Source organism: Theropithecus gelada, chromosome 13 (assembly GCF_003255815.1).
Source record: "Theropithecus gelada isolate Dixy chromosome 13, Tgel_1.0, whole genome shotgun sequence".
Classification (NCBI taxonomy): domain Eukaryota; kingdom Metazoa; phylum Chordata; class Mammalia; order Primates; family Cercopithecidae; genus Theropithecus; species Theropithecus gelada.
In genome coordinates this window covers 22,765,336-22,787,916 of record NC_037681.1, presented here as the reverse complement: position 1 = coordinate 22,787,916, position 22,581 = coordinate 22,765,336, and the positions used below count along the sequence as shown (strand labels likewise).

Genomic DNA, 22,581 nt, shown 5'->3' with positions numbered 1-22,581 from the left:
ATCAGTTAGAGTTAACTCTTGTGTCACCATTCTTTTATTTTAAGAAGCGACAGATTTTGGAACCTCTTTTTGTTTTGCTTGGATGTTAACCGGTAATGCCATTTAAAATACTGTAGGTTCAGCTTATTTCTGTGAGGTTTCTTTGGCCACAGCATGAATTTACCATAACATCAATGATAGGGGAGATATTTTTAGATAGACTGCCTAGCTGGTAGCTGCTAACAGCCTGACTCCAGTATTTACAGTTCTCATCTATTACATTAAATACAGCACTGCTCATGATACACATTCTGCTCTAGAGATTTAGGGGCCTGTGGGTACAAGGCAAGCAGCATACAGCACACATCTCCACTCGTGTCTGCCTGTGTTGCAAGGTTGATACACAGGAAGGTTAGAAACTGCTGGTTTAATCCACAGCTGTAGTTTGAAAAATATCCAGATCAGCAGTGAAGTTCCCTCCCACCTTAGGGTTTGGGGAAGTGGATATGTTTTGTGTTGCTTCAAGGAGGCAGCCTGAGACAGGGTAAGTCAGCAGGATGCTTCCGAGGCTCTTCTGCTGCAGCGATGTGGTCTCTGAGGGAGCCTGAGCCTGGTGCACGCAGCACAGGCGGGACTCGCAGCCCGGCGCTGTCTGTCTGCTGCCTTTTGATGGAGGCTGCGCTTCACCCGCCCGGCAGAGCGCTGTACGCATGCCCGTCTTCCCTGTCGTTTAGTGGTGTCAACTTATTAATTTCCATCTTCGACTTCAGGCCTGTTAGTTTCCTGTCTGAAAGCATTATTACTTTTGTCCATGTGGCAAAATAATTAGCATACAGATGAGAAGTGGCCCCTTGCCTGGGCGCCGGTAGAGAGAGAAGATGTGCAGTGGAAAGTTGATTGGATGAATGGAGAACAAATGGTGGGCGTTCAAAAGCATTAGAAGAGTTTTGTAGTCGTGGAGCAGGTTGGAGAATTTTCTGGGTGAGTCCCTAAGATGGAAGGCAGGGGTGGCTGCCGTGGGAACAACTGCTTGTCAGACACTGGCTTAGCCGAAGGTGCCAAGTGCGGCTGCAGGCACAGATAATTCACTGGGACGACTTTGTTTGGCAAGTCTTGAGGCTGCTCTTTGATATCCCCTCCAGGTAAATATGTCCTGTGCTCCCTGTCTTCTCCAGAGCGTTTGTTCCGCTTCCCAAAGTGGAGCAAAGTTCAACTCCTGATGGTCAGTAACAAAAGAATAGTCATTTGCTGCTGGTGTGGGGTAGCGGCTTCATCCGTCTTCGTGTGCATGTGTCTGAAGTGGAAATTAACTGTTTAGATGTGATTGTTTTTAGAAACTTACAGCAGCCATTATTCAATGTGTTTAATTAATATTTTCTGAAACCGTGCATCGAGACCAGCAAAATTAGCAAATGTTGTTTCAATTAAAGCCCAGACATAATTAGTTTTGACTAGTATGTATTTTTCCTAGCTGGAAGATGATTTTAGCTAATTTAACCAGCAACTTACTGGAGATTGTGAAAATTGAACTGAAGTTTCTATTGATCTGTAGAATCTACAACTAGGAAATGTAGAAATTAGCACACAGTGATACTCTCAGTTCTTTTCAGAAAAATGGAGATCATTTTTGCAAATCAGTCTTCTGAGTTGAGAAGTAAGAATAAAGAGCCTGCTGGAATCCTAATTTTCTATTGTCATCAGTGACACATTTCTTATATAATTCTGTGACTGTACTACTGCAATATGGGTGTTTTAATATTTAGTTAAATATACTTCCATCTGGGGGAATTCACAGATAAATAGTTCTATCCTGTTTTAATAATTCCGATTCTCCCTAAAAGGCAAGGTTTTTCGTTTTAACTGACCTAATTATTTCACCTGCTTTTTAGGTAGAACTCAAGTAGAAATTGTTATTCTTTAACTGTCTTTTTATAGATTCCTGAATATTTTAGATCACTTGATCTTATTTTGCTTTTATTTTAAGCTTTTTTTTTCTAAAGAGTTGCTTTACTTTAGCTGTTTGCTTTAAACAATAACAGTGAATATTTGACAGAAAATATAACTTTTGGGGGGAGGGGAAAATATTTTCTGTTTAAAAAAATATACCTTTTCAAAAAATAAGGAAACCACCTTTAACGAATCTAAACCTCAAACACAAGGTATTGAAAAACATATTAACCCTTCATGTGAAGCTGCTGAAACTTGGCTTTCATCATTTTCCCTCTCATCCTGCAAGTTTCTTAGTACTCACATTGAGCTTTTTCTGCATAATAGGTAAATTATCTATTGTTTTTTCAATGTGTGTGTGTTTATACACACAGACACATTTCTTTTTCTATTTCATTTTTAAATTTGCTGGTAAACTAGAATGAGGAAAAAATTGAGTTTTTAAAAATGTAACTCAAGCAGTTTTAAATATCAAATTGTTTTCAAGCAGATTCATGAAATCTTACCTAGAGAAAAGTCATAAAGTCATAGTTCCATTATTGTCTCATGGCTACATTTCATGTTAGAGTTGAACCAAGCTTTATATGATTAATGTAGCTGCTTTTAGCTTTATGATGGTGGTTTATAACTTTCTTGGGGCAAAATATCAGCTTTTACTTTTTAACCTCACCTTGTGCATTTCTATGCGGAGATCCCTGAAAGCCCCTTCTCCGATGCTCTTTGTGCCTGGCTGCCTTCAAAGGTGGAGCCCAGCTGTTTTTTGTTTGTTTGTTTTGTTTTTTTCTTAGGGTCAAAATTGTGTCATATTAGTCTCCACTCCACGGAGCCTCATGTGCCACTCTCTGTCACGTTTGTTCTCAGGCCGTGGAGCAGGCTCACGGGCAAAGACACGGAAAGGTCCCAGGACTGGAAACAGGCTGATGTGCACCTGTCTGAAAAGGTGATTTCTGAGGGAATTTTTCCCTGTCTAGTTGGACTCTAAGGTTGAGTGTCAACTTTGGAAAGAAAAGCAGCCTTTTATGGCAAAATTTTTAATCAATTGATGTGATTCCAAGGTGTGAGTCCAAAGATGAAGCCCTCCTTTACTTAAATGCCCTGTGTAGGCAATGCTGGTCAGTGTGGGGCGTCTGCTGTCTCAGTGGGCCTGCTCTGCTCACCGAAGCCACAGAGGGCATTGCTTTGGTGGGGTTTCCATTGATTGTGAATGAAAAAAAAAACAAAAACAAAAAAACAGGTAAATATTTTTTATTAAAAAGGTTATTTGACTGTATTCCCTTTAAAATTCAGTACTGTTGTGTATTTTTGCACTCTTGGGGTACTATAATTCCTCTCTTCCATGGTTTTGTGAGTGCATGCATGTGTGTATTTTTAAAATGCCAGTGTGAAAATGTGTGTAAGCTGACAATATTTGAGCCATAGGGTTAGTATGTGTGCCATGTAAGCCTGCTTTAGATGTGTTTGTGCACTCATTAATATAGTTGAAAGAACTTTAGGACTCAATATTGCATACTGACTGCTTTTTACTGAAGTCTGACTGTTTACATAGAACACTCCAATTGCTTCAAAGAAAATTACCTCAAGGATATTGGGCATTTGCTTGAGAAATTTTCAAGTGTGGAATGTCAGGTTTAGGACTCTAAAGCAAACAACTCATGAATTAATAATTTATGGGGGTCTTTTTTTTTAGTACATTGACAAAGATTTTCATTATAGGATTTCTAGCTCAAACACTGTTCTGAGTGGTGCCTTCATGCCGTTATCTCAACCTAAATGCACAGTGTGTTTTAATGGCCCTCAACAGAAAGATTTTTCAAAAGTCAGCATCACCTCTTGATTCCAGGGGCTACCACACCACTGAACCCTGAAAGCAATGGACCATTCTTAGAGGCTGACTTTAAATTTGGCCCAACCTCCCCTCCCTGGTGCACGTATTCCACCAGCCTGTGCCATCTGAACAGAAGCTGAAAGCACAGAGCTTTGTCGCCATGAAACAATGCTAGCCAGACTGGTTGTAGAAATAATCGAGTCTGCAGGGCACCCCATAGAGAGCCATCAAACCGAGTCTGCTCTGGAGCTGTCTGGTAGCTTGTGAACATTCGGAAATCAGTGCCGCATCTGCCGGTGGACCCTGTGCTTCTCTGAAACTCCCACCTGCCCTAATGCATCTGGGCAAGAGCTTTTCAGAATCCAGTTTCCTCCAGGATAAATTTAATACGTCTTGAGGGCCAGGCACAAGCAAATTGATTCTATCTCTGCACCAGAAAAACTCATCAACATCTGTAAGAACACAGATTTTCAACAACCCCAGGATTAGGGGATGCTATTTTGTAAAATATATTCCAAGCCTACTCCCTTCATACCTCATGCCAGCATGGCATTTTTTAATTAGGAAGTTGATTAAAAAGGGCATGGTAGACCACGGATGTATGGTCTCCTGGCATCCATCCAGCTGTTTGTTGTCTGGGTCGTGGAAAGCGTTGCTCATCACCAGTTGCAGGAACGAGGGGGAAATGATTATAAGGGGTGGCAAGAATGAAACTGTTCTGCTGTCCGTGCTAATGGCAGCTGATTGTGGCTTCATCTGAACCAGGTTTTCCTGCAGATAGACTTACCGACTTCCTTCATGAGACAGAGACCACTCGTACTTGGAAATAACTTGGAAATTTAGAAACTCGGTGTATTATTCCGTGGTTCTGATTTTTCAGTGATCAATAGGATAAGTCATAATGACTTGTATTTTCTGGATTCAAACCTGTTTTTGTCCTCGTGTCCTGTAGGTTGGTGTCAATGATGGTAGTTGTTCTAATGCTGCTCTGCTGTTTGCCCTCAAGAGTACCTTGTTTGGCTTTTGGTTGTTTCCCCCACCCACCAAGGGAAATTCCTTTCTTTGCTGGCTTTCTTTTTTTTTTTTTTTTTTTTAGGACTTAGAGTATATTTCACAGAAATAAAATTTTATGCCTAATTGTAGTGTCCCTATGGCTAATGTGGTGTGAATGAGCACCACGTTATGAATTTAACCCTGTCCATCCCTCTCACCCTCTTATTGTATGAGCACTTTCCCAAGACCAAGCATACTAAAGAAAGCAGGGAAAAGACAGCCATGGATGAGGCTTGACATGCTGCCAACACCAAGACGCTCATGCCCAGGGCAGAGGCTCTGGGGCTGTTACACGTCACTCTGGGAAGATGCTCAGTGCTCAAGATCAGGGGACTATGTCTGCACCCCAGTGGGACTTTTCAGCCGCTGGGGTAGCAGTTCTCCCTTTTGTTCTCCTTCCCTCCAAACCTACTTGTACATATATTAATTAGTTTTAGATTCTGCATTTTAAAGTTTTCAGTGATAGACCAGCTGGAGTTAGCAACAATGATGGGCAGGCAGGGGCTCTCCTCACTGTCCTGTTCTAGAAAGAAAATATCAAAGTCAATGCTGAAGACAAAAGGCGAGACTCCTTAAGGTCAGCACCTCCCTTCCCTCTTAGCACCGTAACTGAATAATTAATACAATGTGCATATATTGAGCACCTACTATGTGCAGAGCCAAATGAGATAGAACTGAGTAACAAATTTCTGCCCCACAAATGTCAGGTAATGTGTGTACGTGTGTGTGTGTGTGTGTGTGTGTGTGTGTGTGTGTGTATACATATGCATATTTCTGATAAAGGGTAATCATAAATACTTCTAGGTTTACTTTTCTTGAATGCATTTTGAAATAGATTAAAGCATTCTTATGACTTAAGAAGAAGAGTTGGGTGAACCTTGAGGCCCCTTTCCTGGGTAATCAGTACTTCAGGAATCCAGGTGACCATTCCAAAACTGATCACTCAACAGCATGGCATTGAATCACCATATTCTCTGTTCGACGGCACGTATGATTTCAGTGTACTGACTGCTTACAGAATCAAGAGTTACACATTGTTGAAGGTTCTGGATAGTCAGCCCTCATCCATCATGGTTTCTAAGTACACGTTCCCTGTCCCCTTCCATTTTGCAGAGTTACAATCGCAGCAAGCCTTCGCTTACCTGAGAAAACACGAAACAGTAAACAGAATGCTCTTTGGAGGAGGGTGTTGGTAACTGTCGGGGGTCTGTTTTGCAGTTTCTGAGCTGTTGATACCAGAGATCAACAACAGAACATTTTGGATTTGGCATGGTGAAGCCCTAGGTTATTGACTGAGGGCCAACCTTCCAAGCAAACAGGAAGATCCCTTGTGTCATATTCACTTGTCTCTGCCTTCTCAGTGACATAAGCAGTCCTGTCACAGTGCAGACAGCTGAAAGGGGCGGCCAACCTGGTTATCCACCGGCTCACCATTGGCTGCAGAAACATCAAAACAAAGAGGAGAGGAGAATTCAAATTAGAAACTGGTCACATGTATTTCAGACAATTCCAATGACTATTTGCCACATTTCCCTTGAGTCAGACCCGATTGCACTTACCTGCCTATTTAGAATTAAGAATTTTGCCATTATACCCTGTAAAAGACAGGTTGGGTTAGAATTCGCATTTTACATTCTCTCAGAGTATGGAAATTTAAGGAGCTCAAGCATCAAAAAGCCACATGTCTTTGCTTAAAAATGGAATTCTGCGATTATATAAAGTGAGGAGGGTTGGTTGATGCTAGGTTCTTGTATATAATAGGAAATAAAATCTTAATAATCTGCTCAGATACATTTCAGATCAATCTCTTACTTGTCCTTTGTTTAACGTGGCACATTAGGTACTGAATTAACGTGTGAAATTTTCCACTGAATTTCTGAATCTTCCAAGACATTTCACAATTCTTTTCATAGTCCTGAGAACAAGAATGGAGGTAGTTTTGCTGCCCAAGTGTTTTTTTTTTTTTTTTTTTAGCTAATATGCTGTTACTGGGATTATATTAGCTCAAAAACAATCCTTTTCCCTAAGAGACCCACACCCATAGTGCCAGCCAAGAAATGAGGTATCTGTTCTCCAGGGACAAGTTAACACACCTGTTTACAAATGGGCAAAGCCACCTGTTCATCTAGTTTTAAAGTTAATGATCAAAACAGTATCTGATCCTAGGGGTTAGTAAGAGTGGAAAGGCAAATTTGTGAGACAACAGGTAACATCTCATTTTTATTACCTAACATTTCAATGTATGTATATTAAATGTGGAATTAGTTAGAAAACACACTAAGCCTATGATAAATATTCCAAATGTTAAATATCAACATTCCACGGATTAGGTGCAGAAGTTGTGTAAGGAGTAGTAGAGTCAATGATAGAGTACATTTCATGCTTCACATTTTCACAATCCAACATACGCAAATTGAATCATGTGTTTTAGCCTCAAAGGCATAACTGAAGCGTGAGGCTTGCTGATTGGGCAGTCAGCATTGCAAAAATGGCCTCTTTCAATAAAAAAATCAGTAAGCGATTTTCACACATCTCATCCTTCCTCCAACAAGATCAAGTCTCTTTCCCTTTCTGCTATGACTGGGGAGCGTGTGGCTCCGGCCCTTACAACACCATGGTCTCCAACTGTTTGGCTTGCCTTAGCGCCCCTCCTGGCTCCTGCTCCTGGAGCTTTTAACTAAGGGCACGGTCAGGAGGATAATTACAAAATCCCTTGATTGATTATTTTGGTCTCTTCCAAGAGTCAGGAAGACTTTACTCTGCCTGGTCTGGTTATATCGGCTAAGGCTGCACATGTGTTATAAGCTTCTGACTAATTCTCCAAAATAGGAGCAATGACCCATGACACAGGGTAACTTCATTTTTCCATTACTTTCCAGGAGGCTATTTTTACCTAATATTAAACATTTTTTCATTTTTATTTTTTGTCTTTTTTAAATTTTCTAAGTGAGATTTTGCTCCCATAGTCAACCTAGACAGTGACGTAAAGTCCCTGTGAAGGAGCCCTGTGTTGGGAAGAGCTTCCTCCTAGGTCAGCTCTCCATAGAATTCAGAGATGACTTGAAACAAATGACTGCAGCTTTCTGCCTCTAAGGACCCTTGTTTAAAGTTGAGAGAGTCCCAGTTCTAAGGCTTGATGACTGCGTGTTTGGCATCCTCACACGGACAGCAATTTCAAAGGCAATTTCAAAGGCATTCCTGTGTAACAGTGGGCATCATGCTATCAGCAGGGCCACACCGACGGGCCCCTTGTTTATCACCACTTTGCAGAGAAGTGCAAATGCAAACCCAACACCAGAAACCTGCAGTATTTAGAGTAGGTGCTATTGCTTGATTGATGAGTCTAATCTGGGACTACCAAAGTCAGGCAGGTTGACAAGAAATTAATCTCATCAAATGCTTCTTGGTCATCTAGAAAAATCACTGGACCAGCTGGGCGAGGTGGCTCACACCTGTAACCCCAGGACTTTGGGAGGCCAAGACGGGCGGATCACAAGATCAGGAGATCGAGGCCATCCTGGCTAACACAGTGAAATTCTATCTCTACTAAAAATACAAAAATAAAAATAAAAATTGGCTGGACATGGTGATGGACACCTGTAGTCCCATCTACTCAGGAGGCTGAGGCAGGAGAATCGCTGGAACCTGGGAGGCGGAGGTTGCAGTGAGCCAAGATCGCGCCACTGCACTCCATCCTGGGTGACAGAGTGAGACTCTGTCTTGAAAAAGAAAAAAAAAAAAAAAAACAGAAAGAAAGAAAGAAAAGAAAAGTCACTAGACCATGTGACACTCAGACATGTAACTGAAACCTAACTTTGCCTTAAGTTATTTTCTCTATTAATTTTATACATTTTGTAACCAGAATTTTATCTTACTTTACACAAATAATGCCAACTGTAGGTGGTGGGTTGCCCTGACAATTCACAGAAACGTACATGCCATGGCAGCGCTGCAGTTACTACTTGGTTTCTCTCAAGCCACTCTGGTGACTACATGAGTCTTCCTAACTTCTCATGATGTAGGCCAGGGAGATATATGTCATTAACATGACTTGACATAATACTTAAGGAAATAGCCCCATCAACTTTATGTATTACCTTTCTTTTTAAAAGCAGTATTTGGGGTATGCACAGGTTAAGCAGGAATGCGTTTTTAGCAGCTAAAATCTATTATACAATCCATGTCCTACTTCTGGTCTCCTAGAGCAGAAGGCACCCAAAATGACAAGCAAGAACTCGTGGGTACAAATAAACACTAGGTTTTTACCATGGTAGCCGATGGCATGTTCTCACCAACTCAAAAGAGTGGGCCTGAATATTGTCCCCAAAATATCCCAGCGACATAGAGAAGAACATCAGGCCCACAGTGGGAAAAGGAAAGGAGTCTGAGAAATCAAGCTCAGGTCGAGGTTGGACAGTTGTCTCTCTCCACACCTGAATCTCAGACTCCTGACCTGAGTCAAAGGAGCCTTTCCAGGTCACTACTACCAAGGAAGCTCCATTGGGAAAATTCAAACACGGGTATGTTTTATTTAACAAAGCAATCCACTATTTCAAAAGTGCGAATTTCTACATGTGGAACTTTAAGTATTGGGAAATGCTTCTCATATGAAAATAAATGAAGAGGTATAACAAAAGGAAGGTAACTATGTGTAGAATGAATGGGGCTGGAAAGAAAACAAACGCAGAAACATTTTTATCCATTTGAAATTAAAAATAGTAAAAAATTTACAGGCAATAGAAATATGCTTCAGACATACAGTTTGGCTATTCCCAATTCTTACTTAGAGTGAGATGTTGTAAACATAGACCAACTAGAAGACTCATACTTTTGGAAGATCATAAAATGAGTAAAGTTAAGTGCCAAGGACACATACTCTCTTGTATATAAATTCAAACTGTTGATAAATTATATTGAGAAGCTAATAAAAACAGACTATCAGAAAGGCACCCTGAAAGCAATAATAACAATGGCTAATACTTAGTATGTACAGTAAATTCAGTGCTTTCCTCATGGGTTATATCAGCCAAAGCCCACAAAAATCTATAGGATTGCTGTAGGCACTACTATTATCTTCATAATCATAAAATAAGTAAACATATTTATTAAAGAGTTCAGGTTATCTAGGATATATACTGTTTAAGAAACCAAACCCCCAATACAAACTTTTCATAGACAGAGAATATATTGATGATTTTCTACATCCTCAATTTAATGCTTACTTTGACTGCCAACAATGATTTTCAATAGACCAAACACTTATTTACTGAATGTCTGTAGGTGCAAATCTTAAGCCAGTGTAAGGCATAGTCCTTGCCCTTAAGAACTGAAAATCCAGCTGAGGACCCAAGACATAACCAGAGAAAACGTTATAATGTCAACAATCTCCCCAAAAGTTTTCAGGGACAATTGACACACTAACAGAAATGTGCTGTGCCCTCTGGAATTCCCCATGTGAGTTTCTGAAGTGTCCCTGAGATAGAAAGCACAGAGAAGCTTTACATTCAAGTCTTTAATCCACATTGAGTCAATTTTTGAATAAGATTTAAGGAAGGGGTCCAGTTTCAATTTTCTGCATATGGCTAGCCAGTTTTCCTAGCACCATTTACTAAATAGGGAATCCTTTCTCCATTGCTTGTTTTTGTCAAGTTTGTTGAAGATCAGATGGTTGTAGATGTGCAGTCTTATTTCTGAGATCTCTATTCTGTTCTATTGTTCTATGTGTCTTTTTTTGTACTAGTACCATGCTGTTTTCATTATTGTAGGCTTGTAATATAGTTTGAAGTTGGGTAGCATGATACCTCCAGCTTTATTCTTTTTGCTTAGGATTGTCTTGGGGGAGGGAGAACATTGTGATAAACAGCTACTGTGTATGGAGCTTAATACTTAGGTTATGGGTTGATAGGTGCAACAAACCATCATGGCACATGTTTACCTATGTAAGAAATCTGCACCTCCTGCACATGTGTGCCAGAACTTCAAATTAAATTAAATTAAATTTTTAAAAAAGAAATCACAGAAGGGCAAGCCATTTATCAGGGGCAGTGGCCAATAGAACTGGTGAACAGGTGGAATCTGGGATCAGCCCTGAAAACCAGAGTAATTTGGATACATGGGGAAAAAGGACCAGGCCTTCTATATAACTATGAACATGGTATGTGTGGTAAATAGATGTAGTGTTCTGAATGGTCATTATTTAATGATATTTGATAGTGTGTAATTAAGTATTCATTCTGTTATATTACCCATGATTTGTATACGATTCAGAGTGACAAGGCGGGGAGTTATACATAAATATATATGGGAGGCAGTTTCACTTTGAAAACCATTAATGGTTTGCTCTTTAAAAAGTTTCTGAAAATGCATATCATTTCATTCTATGATCTAAACATGACAGTCTAGAAGTTTACTAGTTGGTGGAGTTTTGTTTCTTATTGGATGATTTACAAGATGATTAAAGAGTTACTTGATCTTGTGATATGCAAAAATAACTATAAGAATTGTCATAAAACAACTAAAAACATTTTAGAAAATAATGAGAATAGTTATTTCTCCTTTGCTATGAAAATCACTATGTCCAAATAAGAATATTTTTTCTTTCTTCTTCACAGAGAAATACCTTAGAAAAATAAACATATAATGGTCTCTAAACTAGAGTGAGGGTTGGGCCCCAGCGTTGTTTATAAACTTAGGTATCGAGATAAGTAAACTATTTAATTCAGGTTTCAACATGGCTTTGGAATTAGTAGGAGCTCCTGCTTCTAAACTAAGATCAAATTTAAACATGACTTGTAGAATGTATAATATCTCTAAAAGTAAGAGTATAAATCATATTTTACTTAAATTTTTTACAAGAAGACCAAGATAGTATTATATTGCCACACCCTTGGCACTTTACTATAGCAGTGAATTCATCCCCCATTTCCTGTGTGATATCAAGTAGGGTCTTTCCCTATATTGAGTCTTTGAAGAGAAATGTTCTATCTTCCTCCTTATACCATTTCCATAAAAAAAAAAAATAAACAGGTATTTTTAACTAATTTCAAACTAAGTAAAGCCTATTGAGAATGTGAGATTTGTTATCTGCTTTCAGATCTCACTTGAATTAACCAGGCGTTATCTCTACTGAGTCCCAGTCCCTCTCCAGAGACTGACTCCTGAAACCCTTGCTATACCCACCTCTGAGCATAGGTTAAGACAACCAGTAGTGGAGACAGCACATTTTCAGGGCCAGCAAACCACTGATTGCCCTTGATTTCCCAATTTTTTTTTTATATCAGCTGAGATCTTCAGAAAGCAATGTACTGAATTTTATCAGCTTTGCTTTTTATAAAGATGCTGTTACTATGCCAAGGACATGGAGAAAAAGCTCCTTCTTTCACCCTGTCTTAATTGATATATTGAAGGTAGTGAATACACAATATGAACCCTTAAGTCATATATATTCTGAAAGGAACACAAATTGTAATTTCTTCAGCTCTAAGTTCATTGCTATTTTCATTCTTTTCTTCTCCTCTGCCCAGGACACTGACAATCTCTGAATCCTCTGCTTCACTCATTCTTCAAACAATAGCCACTCAACCACCAGCTAATTCACCAAGTAGCCAAAGACATGTTCCTCTCTCTCTGTGACAGCCTGCTGTTCTTCCTCTCTGCTTGCTTCTGGCCAGAAGCTCCCTTTCTTCCTATTTCTCCACACCCCAGCCTACAATAGTCTTCTACCACCGCTTTTGAGTGAAATGTCCTTGATGCAGCAATGAATATGTTCTCCTCTGTCCTTGGTTAGCCTAATGTGGACTTTGTCTCTATCTCTGTGGGATCCAAACATAAGAAGAGTGGGAATGGGGTAGAAAGCATAGAATGAAACTATCAAAAAAGCTACTGGTGATGAAAATACTTAGTAAACCTCAGAAGTGTTATATTCTTTTTTTTCTCACTCTGTCACCCAGGCTGAAGTGCCATGGTGCAATCACAGCTCACTGCAAGCTCTTCCTTCCGGGTTCAGGTAATCCTCCCACCTCAGCCTCCAGAGTAGCTGGGACTGCAGGTGCATGTCACCCCATCTGGCTAATTTTTGATTTTTTTTTTTGTAGAGATGGGGTTTCACCATGTTGCCCAGGCTGGTCTTGAACTCCTGAGCTTGAGCAATCCACCTGCCTTGGCCTCCCAAAATGCTGGGATTACAGTCATGAGCCACTGCCCTGGGCCATAGAAGTGCATGTAGGTGAAAGAGAAAGGGAGAGATAGAGCATAAATTGTGGTTCTGTTTCTCAGTCACTAAGGAAAGGAAACAACCTCATCAGAAGCCAAAGATAGAGACACTGGGAAGGGAGGTGAACAGTCTGGTACCAAACATAAGTGGAACAGAATGGGGAGGGGTGGCCAAGGGAGCATGAGGAGCATGACACAGGCGACTTGGTTCTCCTTTCCGCAAGTCCCCTTTCCAAACCCCAGTAGCTAGAGGTGCTGTGTAAAGTCTACAACTGCAGTCTCTCCTCACTGTCACCCACAAATCTAGGCTTATTTCCCCCACAGCAGCATTGCTGCACACACAATGTGACCTACAGTACTTGTCATTGAGTGTTATGATTCATTTGCACTCTGTGAGGTAGGTGGAGGACCTAAATGTGGCAAAGAAATGTATTGGAATCCCAAACTGTTTGTGCATAACTTGTTAATACATTGAAGCACACTACCTCATTTATGTTCCAGACAGCTGAAGTAACTGACTCAAGTCACTGTAGGCCAAATATACAAGGTTTTGGGGTAAAACAAGGGCCTGGTGTGGGTGGAAACAGAGGCCTCGCATGCTTCCCTATTTGTTCTTGCTCCCCTATCTGGCAGTAATGTACATCTGTCCAAGAGCCAGCTCTAGCTTGAGAAGAGAGATGGGGGGAGGCCCGCCTTTCTCTCCAAGCATGCACAACACTCCTGTTCACACCGATGCCAACCTGAATGGTGACCCCCAAAGTGGTGTGACAGAGGAGATCATTCTCATTCTTCAGATCACAGCATCCGGTGCTTCATTTAATAACAGGAAGGCAGCTCCAGGGCTCTCAGCTTATATACCCATCTGAGACCAACATTATTGTGCATATCACATCTTGTGATCTCTTTCCAAGTTAGATAAGGAGAACCGGAGAATGTTTATTAGATAAGGCAGAGCAGTAGCCTGATCTGGGCCACACAGCCACATTCTTGTCTAGATACATCAGCATAGAATATCCAGGTTGGACACACATATCTGTGTGATTTGGTCTGGAGGAAGGTACAGCGTGGTTCGTGTCTTCATTCTCATGCATTGTCAGCTCGGATTTGACATCAGCCTCCTTTTCTGACTCTTATGTGGTCTTGGTTATCAAACCCTCAAGTTTCTCACATGTCATTTATAGTTTTGAAATCAAATCCTTGGCTGTGTTCACATCCGGGGTCTGGAGGGACCACAAGTAACAGCTGGGACCTTGGGGTATGGGGGAGAGGTACAGGACCAAATGCCAGCACTTCAGGGTTGACCCAATTGGGGAAATGCAGTCACAGATCCTTGAAGCGGAGTATTTCTTCATTTTTCTATTTGTTTATTTGTTTTATATTTTCTCTGGTTGGATAGTTGGATAAAGGAATGTTGCTGCGCGCCCTCTTTCTGCTTAAAGATATTTATAGAATTTTTCTTTCATTTATTTTTTCAATCAATTCTTCACCTTGTTAGATGCTAAGGGTTATAAGAAAATGAGTCACAACTGCCCGTGGGTCTCAGATATTTTATAGACCAACAGGGAAGGAAAGACAAATTTACAGATAACTATATAATGGCTTGGACTTTGATAGAAGTGGTAAATATAAGTTAAGTGTTAAAATTTTCTGAAAGGAGGGAGACACAATGTCAAGCCAGGCTGGAGTGGGGATAACATAGAAAATGTATTGTTTAAAATAATCTGTGAAGAAAACATAGGGTTCTAGAAGCTAATTACAGTACAAAAGCCCATAGAAGAGAATACACATGGCTTCTCTAGGGAATGATTTAGAGGAAGTTTTTGATGAGACAACAGAGCATCAATAGAGATGTAGTAGAGAGTAGTATAGTGTACTGAAGCGTAGGTGGAGTATAGATAGAGTATACTGAAGTGTAGGTGGAGTTTAGATAGAGTATACTGAAGTGCAAGTGGAGTATAGATACAGTGTACTAAAGTGTAAGTGAAGTATAGATAGAGAGCAGAAAAGCGTAGGTGGAGTCTACATAGAGTGTTCTGATGTGCCAGTGAAGTATAGGCAGAGTATACTGAAGTGTAACTGGAATATAAGTACAGTATACCAATGCATAGGTGAAGTATAGATAGAGTATACTGAAGTGTAGGTGGAGTAGAGATAAAGCATACTGAAGTGTAGATGGAGTATAGATAAAGTATACTGAAGTGTAGGTGGAGTATAGATAAAGTAAACTGAAGTGTAAGTGGAGTATAGACTGTACTAAAGTGTAAGTGGAGTATAGGTAGAGAACAGAAAAGTGTAGGTGGAGTCTATGTAGAGTGTACCAATGTGCCCGTGAAGTATAGATAGAGTATACTGAAGTGTGAGTGGAGTATGGGTACAGTATACCAATGTGTAGGTGGAGTATAGATAGAGTATACTGAAGTGTAAGTGGAGTATGGGTAGAGTGTACTAAAGTGTAGGTGGAGTATAGGTAGAGAACAGTAAAGCATAGGTGGAGTCTGTGTAGAGTATGCTGAAGTGCAGGTGGAGCATAGATAGGGTATACTAAAGTTTGGGTGGAGTATAGACAGTATACTGAAGTGTATGTAGAATATAGATAGAGTATACTGAAGTGTAGATGGAGTACAGGTAGAGAAGAGTAAAGTTTAGGTGAAGTAGAATGTACTGAAGTTCAGTGGAGTATGGGTAGAGTATACCAAAATGTAGGTGGAATGTAGATGATAGAGTATACTGAAGGGTAGGTGGAGTATAGATAAAATACACCAATGTGTAGATGGAGTATAGATAGGGTGTACCGAAGTGTAGGTGGAGTATAGATAAAGTATACTGAAGTGTAGGTGGAGTATAGGTAGAGTTTAATGAAGTGTAAGTGGAGTATGAGTAGAGTGTACTAAAGTGTAGATGGAGTATAGGTAGAGAACAGTAAAGTGTAGGCGTAGTCTATGTAGAGTATACCGAAGTGCAGATGGAGCATAGATAGGGTATACTAAAGTGTAGGTGGAGTACAGACAGAGTATACTGAAGTGCAGATGGAGTATAGATAGAGTATACTGAAGTGTAGATAGAGTATAGATGGAATATACTGAAGTGTAGGTGGAGTATAGGTAGAGTATACTGAAGTGCGGATGGAGTATAGATAGAGAACAGTAAAGTTTAGGTGGAGTAGAATGTACTGAAGTGCAGGCGGAGTATGGGTAGAGTATACCAGAGTGTAGGTGGAGTGTAGATGGTAGAGTATACTGAAGTGTAGGTGGAGTATAGATAGAGTATACTGAAGTGTGGATGGATTATAGATAGAGAACAGTAAAGTTTAGGTGGCATAGAATGTACTGAAGTGCAGGTGGAGTATGGATAGAGTATGCTGAAGTGTAGGCAGAATATGATTACAGTATATTGAAGTGGGTAGAGTATGAGTAGAGTACACTGAAGTGTAGATGGAGTACAGGTAGAGAAAAGTAATGTGTAGGTGAGGTCTACATAGAATGTACTGAAGGACTGGGGTAGTATAGGTAGAGTGTACTGAAGTCGAGATGGAGTATAGGTAGAATACACTAAAGTGTAGGTGGAGTATGGATAGAATGTACTGAAGTATAGGTGAGGTACAGGTAGAGTATCCTGAAGCACAGGTAGAGTATAGATAGAGTTTGCTGAAGTGTAGGTGGGGTATAGGCCGAATGTACTGAAGTATAGGTGGAGTATAGGTAGAATATAGTAAAGTGTAGGTGAAGTAGGGATACAATGTACTGAAGGTATGGGTAGAGTGTACTGAAGTGTAGGTGAAGTATAGACAGATTATAGTGAAGTGTAGATGGAGTATGGGTAGAATGTGCTGAAGTGTAGGTAAAGTATAGGTAGAATATACTGAAGTGTAGGTGGAGTATAGGTAGAGTGTACTGAAGTGTAGATGAAGCATAGGTGGAATATAGAGTATACTGAGGCATAGGTGGAGTATAGGTAGAGTGTACTGAAGCATAGGTGGAGTATAGGTAGAGTGTACTGAAGTGTATATAAAATATAAGTGAAGTATAGATAGAGTGTACTGAAACATGGGTGGAGTATAGATAGAGTATACTGAAGCATAGGTGGAGTATAGAGAGAGTATACTGAAGTGTAGGTAAGGTATAGATAGAGTGTACTGAAACATGGGTGGAGTATAGATAACAGTATCCTGAAGCTTAGGTGGAGTATAGGTAGAGTGTACTGAAGTGTAGGTCATGGAGATCATGAGTGTCATACTTACAATAGTCTCTATGAGATAAGTTTATGACTTTGTTCTCTCAATAATGTGAAATTACTGAAGGTTTTTGTATAGTTGAATGGCAAGGTCAGAGCTCTTCTTTGGGATAATTAGTCTGGCAGCCAATCAGCGGCTACTTCCTGCCAATTCTATCTCTAAAATTGTCCTCCCAAATGTTTTATCCCTGCCATTTCTTCCATCATTACTTTAGAGTAGCCTGTCATTATCTTCGTTCTGGACTTTTAATAGTAGCCATCACGCCACACACCCCCACTGTCACCCACACTCTTATAAATGAATTCTACATTCTGTTTTCAGATCAATTATTGCAAAATACAGCTTTGGCATTTTTCTGCTCAAACAATACCAGAGTCTTTCTATTTCATACAGAAATAAACCCAACACCTTACCCCACTCTTTGAGGTAACTCCCCGCCCATTCTCAAGTATGCTTTCTATCCCTGTATTATGCTCATCTATTTCAAATATTGCAATGAGGACTGGGCCAAACACTATTCATTGTCTGTGCTTAGATGACTCACACTATTACTTCTGTAATGTCTTTCTCTGGTATCTATGCAAACACACCCTATTCACTCTTCAAAGTCTGGTTAAAATGCCACTTTTCCACATAGCCCTGTCTGTTCCTTCCAGGTGAATTCTAGCCCTTTTCTTTTGAACTTTAGCAAGGTATACTTTTATGATCCTTATCATTGTCTACCTTGCATTGATAGCTATTTATATAATGATGTAACCTACCCTATGAGGCTGTGAAACACTGTTCTTCATAGATGTATGTTCCTGTCAGAAATGTTGGACATAGTTGGTTCTCAGTAAATCCTCGTTGGTGTGAAGAGAGAATGGGGTCAAGATTGAATGTGGAACTCTCTTTAGTGCTGTTGCTGTGACCAGAGCACCGTCATTTGAGGGACCTTCTGTCCTGGGATTTCCGGGCCTTCTGATTCACAGTGAGGTTACCTCTTCTGAAAGTGGTGATCACCTCTCTTTGGTTTGTGTTACGTAGGGTGCTTCGGTATGTGGAAATAGGCATGTCGCATTGCATAGAAAGATATTCCCAAGGCACTTAGGACACATGAATGCATGTGACCAGCTGTTTTGCTGCATTTCTGGGAGACTTACTGTGACAATGGTGTGGAATAAAGATTCCAGGAACCAGACGTCCAGACTCCTATTTGAAAACCTTTGGCTTCTACACACAGCATTTTACTTTATCTACTTACGTGTGTTCTGTCTCATTCTATTTCCTTTGGACCATTTGATACCACTTAAAAAATAAACAGTTGTGTATCTGCCTCTCGAGTTCAAGCAACTGAGAGGGACACTTGAAAACGCAAACTCCTGCAGCTTATCACAGCGGCCAATGTTAATGATGAGAGTGGAAGCTGAACTGAAATACTGGAGAGGAAGTCTTCCCTTTTCTCAATACGTTCTCCCACCAAGGCAAAACCTGGGATAAGGAAAAGAGTCCGGGCACAAAATTCCAGGAGTCTTCACACTTGGGTTCATGGCAGAGAAAGAAGCCTTTGACCTTGCTCCTGTTCCAGGATCAGAAATGTCACCATTCAGATTTTAAAATGAAGGGGTCATTGACGTTAAGTGGGACAGATGAACACTGGCTCCCGAAGACGCCACTGTCCAGAAATAGGCAGCCACTTGGTATCTGAAATGGTTGGGCTCTGTGTCCCCACCCAACTCTCATGTTGAATTGGAATCCTCAGTGTTGGAGAGGGAGGTGATTGGATCATGGGGGCAGTCTCTCGCTTGCTGTTATTGTAAGTGAGTTCTCATGAGATCTGGTTTTTTGAAAGTGGGCAGCACGTCCCCCTTCTCTGTCTCTCCTTCCACCACGTGAAGATGTACCTGCTTCCCCTTCACTCTTCCACCATGATAGTAAGTTTCTTGAGCCCTCCCCAGTCATGCATCCTGTACAGCCTGTGGAACTATGGTTCAATTAAACCTCTTTTCTTTATAAATTACCCAGTCTCAGGTAGTTCTTTATAGCAGTGTGAGAATGGACTAATACAAGATTTTTGCTAGTTCTTTCTGCAACAGTGATCTTAGTAGCAGGACAGTCTCAATGAAGTGCCTGCTTCTGAAGTAATAAGGAATCCTCCCTATTTAATGATAATTTTAAAACTAAAAGTTACTTTAGTATTTAATACATTATGGCTATGCTGAGTTAACTATTTTAGGGAAAACAGATATTTAGATGTTGCAGTTCATTTCTGTGTATTTTAAACCAAGTGTTGGTTCAGGGGATACATTTCAACCATCAACTGTAGGAATGAATATAATCACCTTGGTCCAATATATTCCACTGTGAAATGTTCTTTACATGCACTGCCTGAAGTTTTTAACTGGAATTTGTAGTATCCTTTATATTAAATGCCTGGGCTTTTCTTCAGTTGTGATGAGTTATACAGGCTCTGCAAAGATTTGTAACATAAGTGTGCAACCTTCATAATCAATTTTACCTGATCTCCAATGCAAGTCCAAATTCCCAGTATCACAGAAATAAACTTAAAAAATGTTTGTTAGCCCAATATAGTAAATAATAATCATTTTAATATATAAACAGTACAGAATAATTTTAGTGAGATATCTTACACTTTTATGCAAACTTCAAATCCAAGTATATATTGTACACTGAAAGCACATCTCAACTCAAACTGACCACACTCCAGGGCTCAAGAGCCCATGTGGCTAGTGGCACCCAGAGGACAGTTCATTCTTAGCGATTGTTTCTTCCTGATGCCATGCCTCCTCTTTCAGTATCTGCACCAGAGGGTACCCATATAAATACCTTAGTGAGATGGATTTTCCAGGGTTGGCAAACTACGGTCTGTATGCCAAATCCAAGCCACTTCCTGTTTCTGTAAAGTTTTTCTGAAGCAGCCATGGCCATTCATTTGTGTGTTGCCTATGACTGGGCTTGAGTTGCAGAATACATATTTCCTAGGCTATTAGACTTCCAGTGATACAGACAGAGAGCAGCAACCTGCTCCCTGAAACTTCAGCAGGATCAAGCTAAAAAGGATTAAAAGATTAAGGAAGAAAAGAAAAGTTACCTAGTGCTTATTATTAAATAAAAGTGAAGAGGATGACAAGGATCATTAGCACAGACAAGACACTTGGTGTGGACTATAGAGAGAGGTTTAAGTCATGGTCCTCACTTCAGAGTCCAGCTGATGTTACTCTTCCCCTGCTAAGCCCTACCTCTCCTTTCGAGGTCTGCCTCTTCTTATCCCAATAGCCAGTCTTACCTACACCACTCACTTACCTAACATAGTCACATAACTTTTCAGGCTACTTGCTAATGAGTGTATTACTTTTCTACCCACCACCAGACTGTATCCCCTGGAAAATGTGTATCATGAGTTAAGTGTGTTACCTTCTACCATATGGATTTTTCTGGTGATCTGTAGATATTTAATTTTTGACAGATTTGGAATTTAAATAGTGCATTTTGTTAATATTTTGTTAAATCCTGTACAGCTATAGCGTCTCACTTTATTTTTCAGTGTCTTTTTTGTTTCTTGTTTCCACATAATCCTCATTCAAATATTTGTTCTGGAATAAAGGGGTCTTCAAGAAACACTTCTAATGAGAAATATAAAACAGAAACCGTGGGATAGCTGACAACTGCCCGCAGTTGGGACAACTGTGGTTAAGTCAGGACACTTTGATGTGACTTGTTGCTCGATGTTTTTCAAAGTGGGCAGCAGAACTCGGGGAAGGATTCTTCCTTGAATGTCGCGTTACATACGTTGTTCTCTGAGAAGGAAGGTGGCTATCCTTGGCGATGGTTTCTGTTACTAACACTGCTATGAACTGTGGTCGTTTTCAGACACGCTGCTTCCCTCCCCCGGCCTTTGGTTTGTTTGGTGTTAAACGTCTCCTCTTGGTTTCTATGGGTAAATGAATTGTTCTTAACGTGGTGTCCTCTAGGATGTGTGCGCTGTACAGAGAGGCCTGTTGAGAACTGCCAGAACGCAGTCCATACACTGCCTAAGTGCACTCCTGCCGCTAAAATACATCTCGGCCCTAATGACTGGATCCCTCATTCTGACCCAAGCCTGATTAAGAGAGCAGGGAGACTCTGTAACAAAGAGTGACATGTGATTTTAAGACGTTTTGACTACATTGTCTTTGTACACTGTTTGGAAAATAAGCATCAATTGGTAGGAATTGGCTGACTCCTGGTCTGTACTGATAATGGCGCTGGGTGTCTTTGGGGTATAAAGGAAGAAGGGGGCATGGCCTCAGTAAGAAGTAAAGGTGCCCCCGTGGAAGACGACACTTACAGGGCTTGGCCAGGCAAGCCGAGCATATCGTGGGACCACAGCCACTCAAAGTTGAGCTTATCTGCTTTTTCAACAAGTCCTTTGATACTGGACATTGCATCTCCACCTGTGAAGCTGAACATGATGTTGATCAAGGCGATCGCCAGGATACAACAGGATAATGTTTGTGAAACACGGAGAGTATCTGCAAACTATTACTATCTTGACTACTATTATTCTTATTGTTGTTTTCCCATTTTTAACCTAGAATTAAAAATGGAGCCTGATTGACTACTCCCTGGCAAATAGTAGATGATGAGTAAATGTAAGTTGAATAATTTATTGAATGACTAAAAATAAATACAAGAATTTATGAAAAAGGGACTCAATGTTGATTATGATCAAAAGCTATTCACAAATAGTACTAAAAGCCAGAAGTGCCTTTGCTTCTTCATTATAACAAAAGTACTACTCCATACCACAGTCAACTGGCCCCTCTCAAGGACTTTGTTCATGCATCAAACCATTATTGCATATTACCACGTCTACAATCTAATTAATAATTTGGGTTTCAGCAAAGTTTTAAATGAGACAAAAGAGCCCATTTAAATTCTCTAAGAGTTACAAGAATTTGATCAGGTTTCCACTTTTTGTTCGATCCCAGCCATTTGAGCACACAAAGCTGTCTATCTTTCTAGGGACGGAAAGAACTCATTGTTCATTGTAAGCAGACATCCGCCACAGGAATGTGCATATATCAGCATATTTAGTGGCAGGCATAGTCATTGCAATTTGACATCTCAGTCAAGTTTTCTTGAGATCTGGCAAAAATAGAAGTATAGCAACCCCTCCTCCTCACCATTTCCAAGGAAAAGTGGCCCCACATTTTCAAAGTTCACCTTATATAGATGAACAAACTCACATAAAGGAAGAAACCAAAATCATACGATCACTGCGTGCATTTTTAAATCGATTGGTCCAAAAATTTCTGAATATTTAGACAGCACTCACTGACTAATAAGCTAGATA

General features: G+C 40.3%; 1 protein-coding gene across 10 annotated transcripts in view; it reads left to right on the top strand.

Annotated features, from left to right (window-relative positions):
* Positions 1-22,581, top strand: part of MYT1L (myelin transcription factor 1 like) — a 526,890-nt gene that overhangs the window by 6,056 nt on the left and 498,253 nt on the right. The window contains exon 1 of one of the 10 annotated variants that reach the window (XM_025354741.1): positions 603-960. The exons of 8 other annotated variants lie outside the window; for them this stretch is intronic. The gene's annotated coding sequence lies outside the window, so the exon portion shown is untranslated. Of the gene's footprint in view, positions 1-602; positions 1,122-22,581 lie in introns of those variants that run through there. One more of the 10 variants, XM_025354738.1, reaches the window with a different exon arrangement.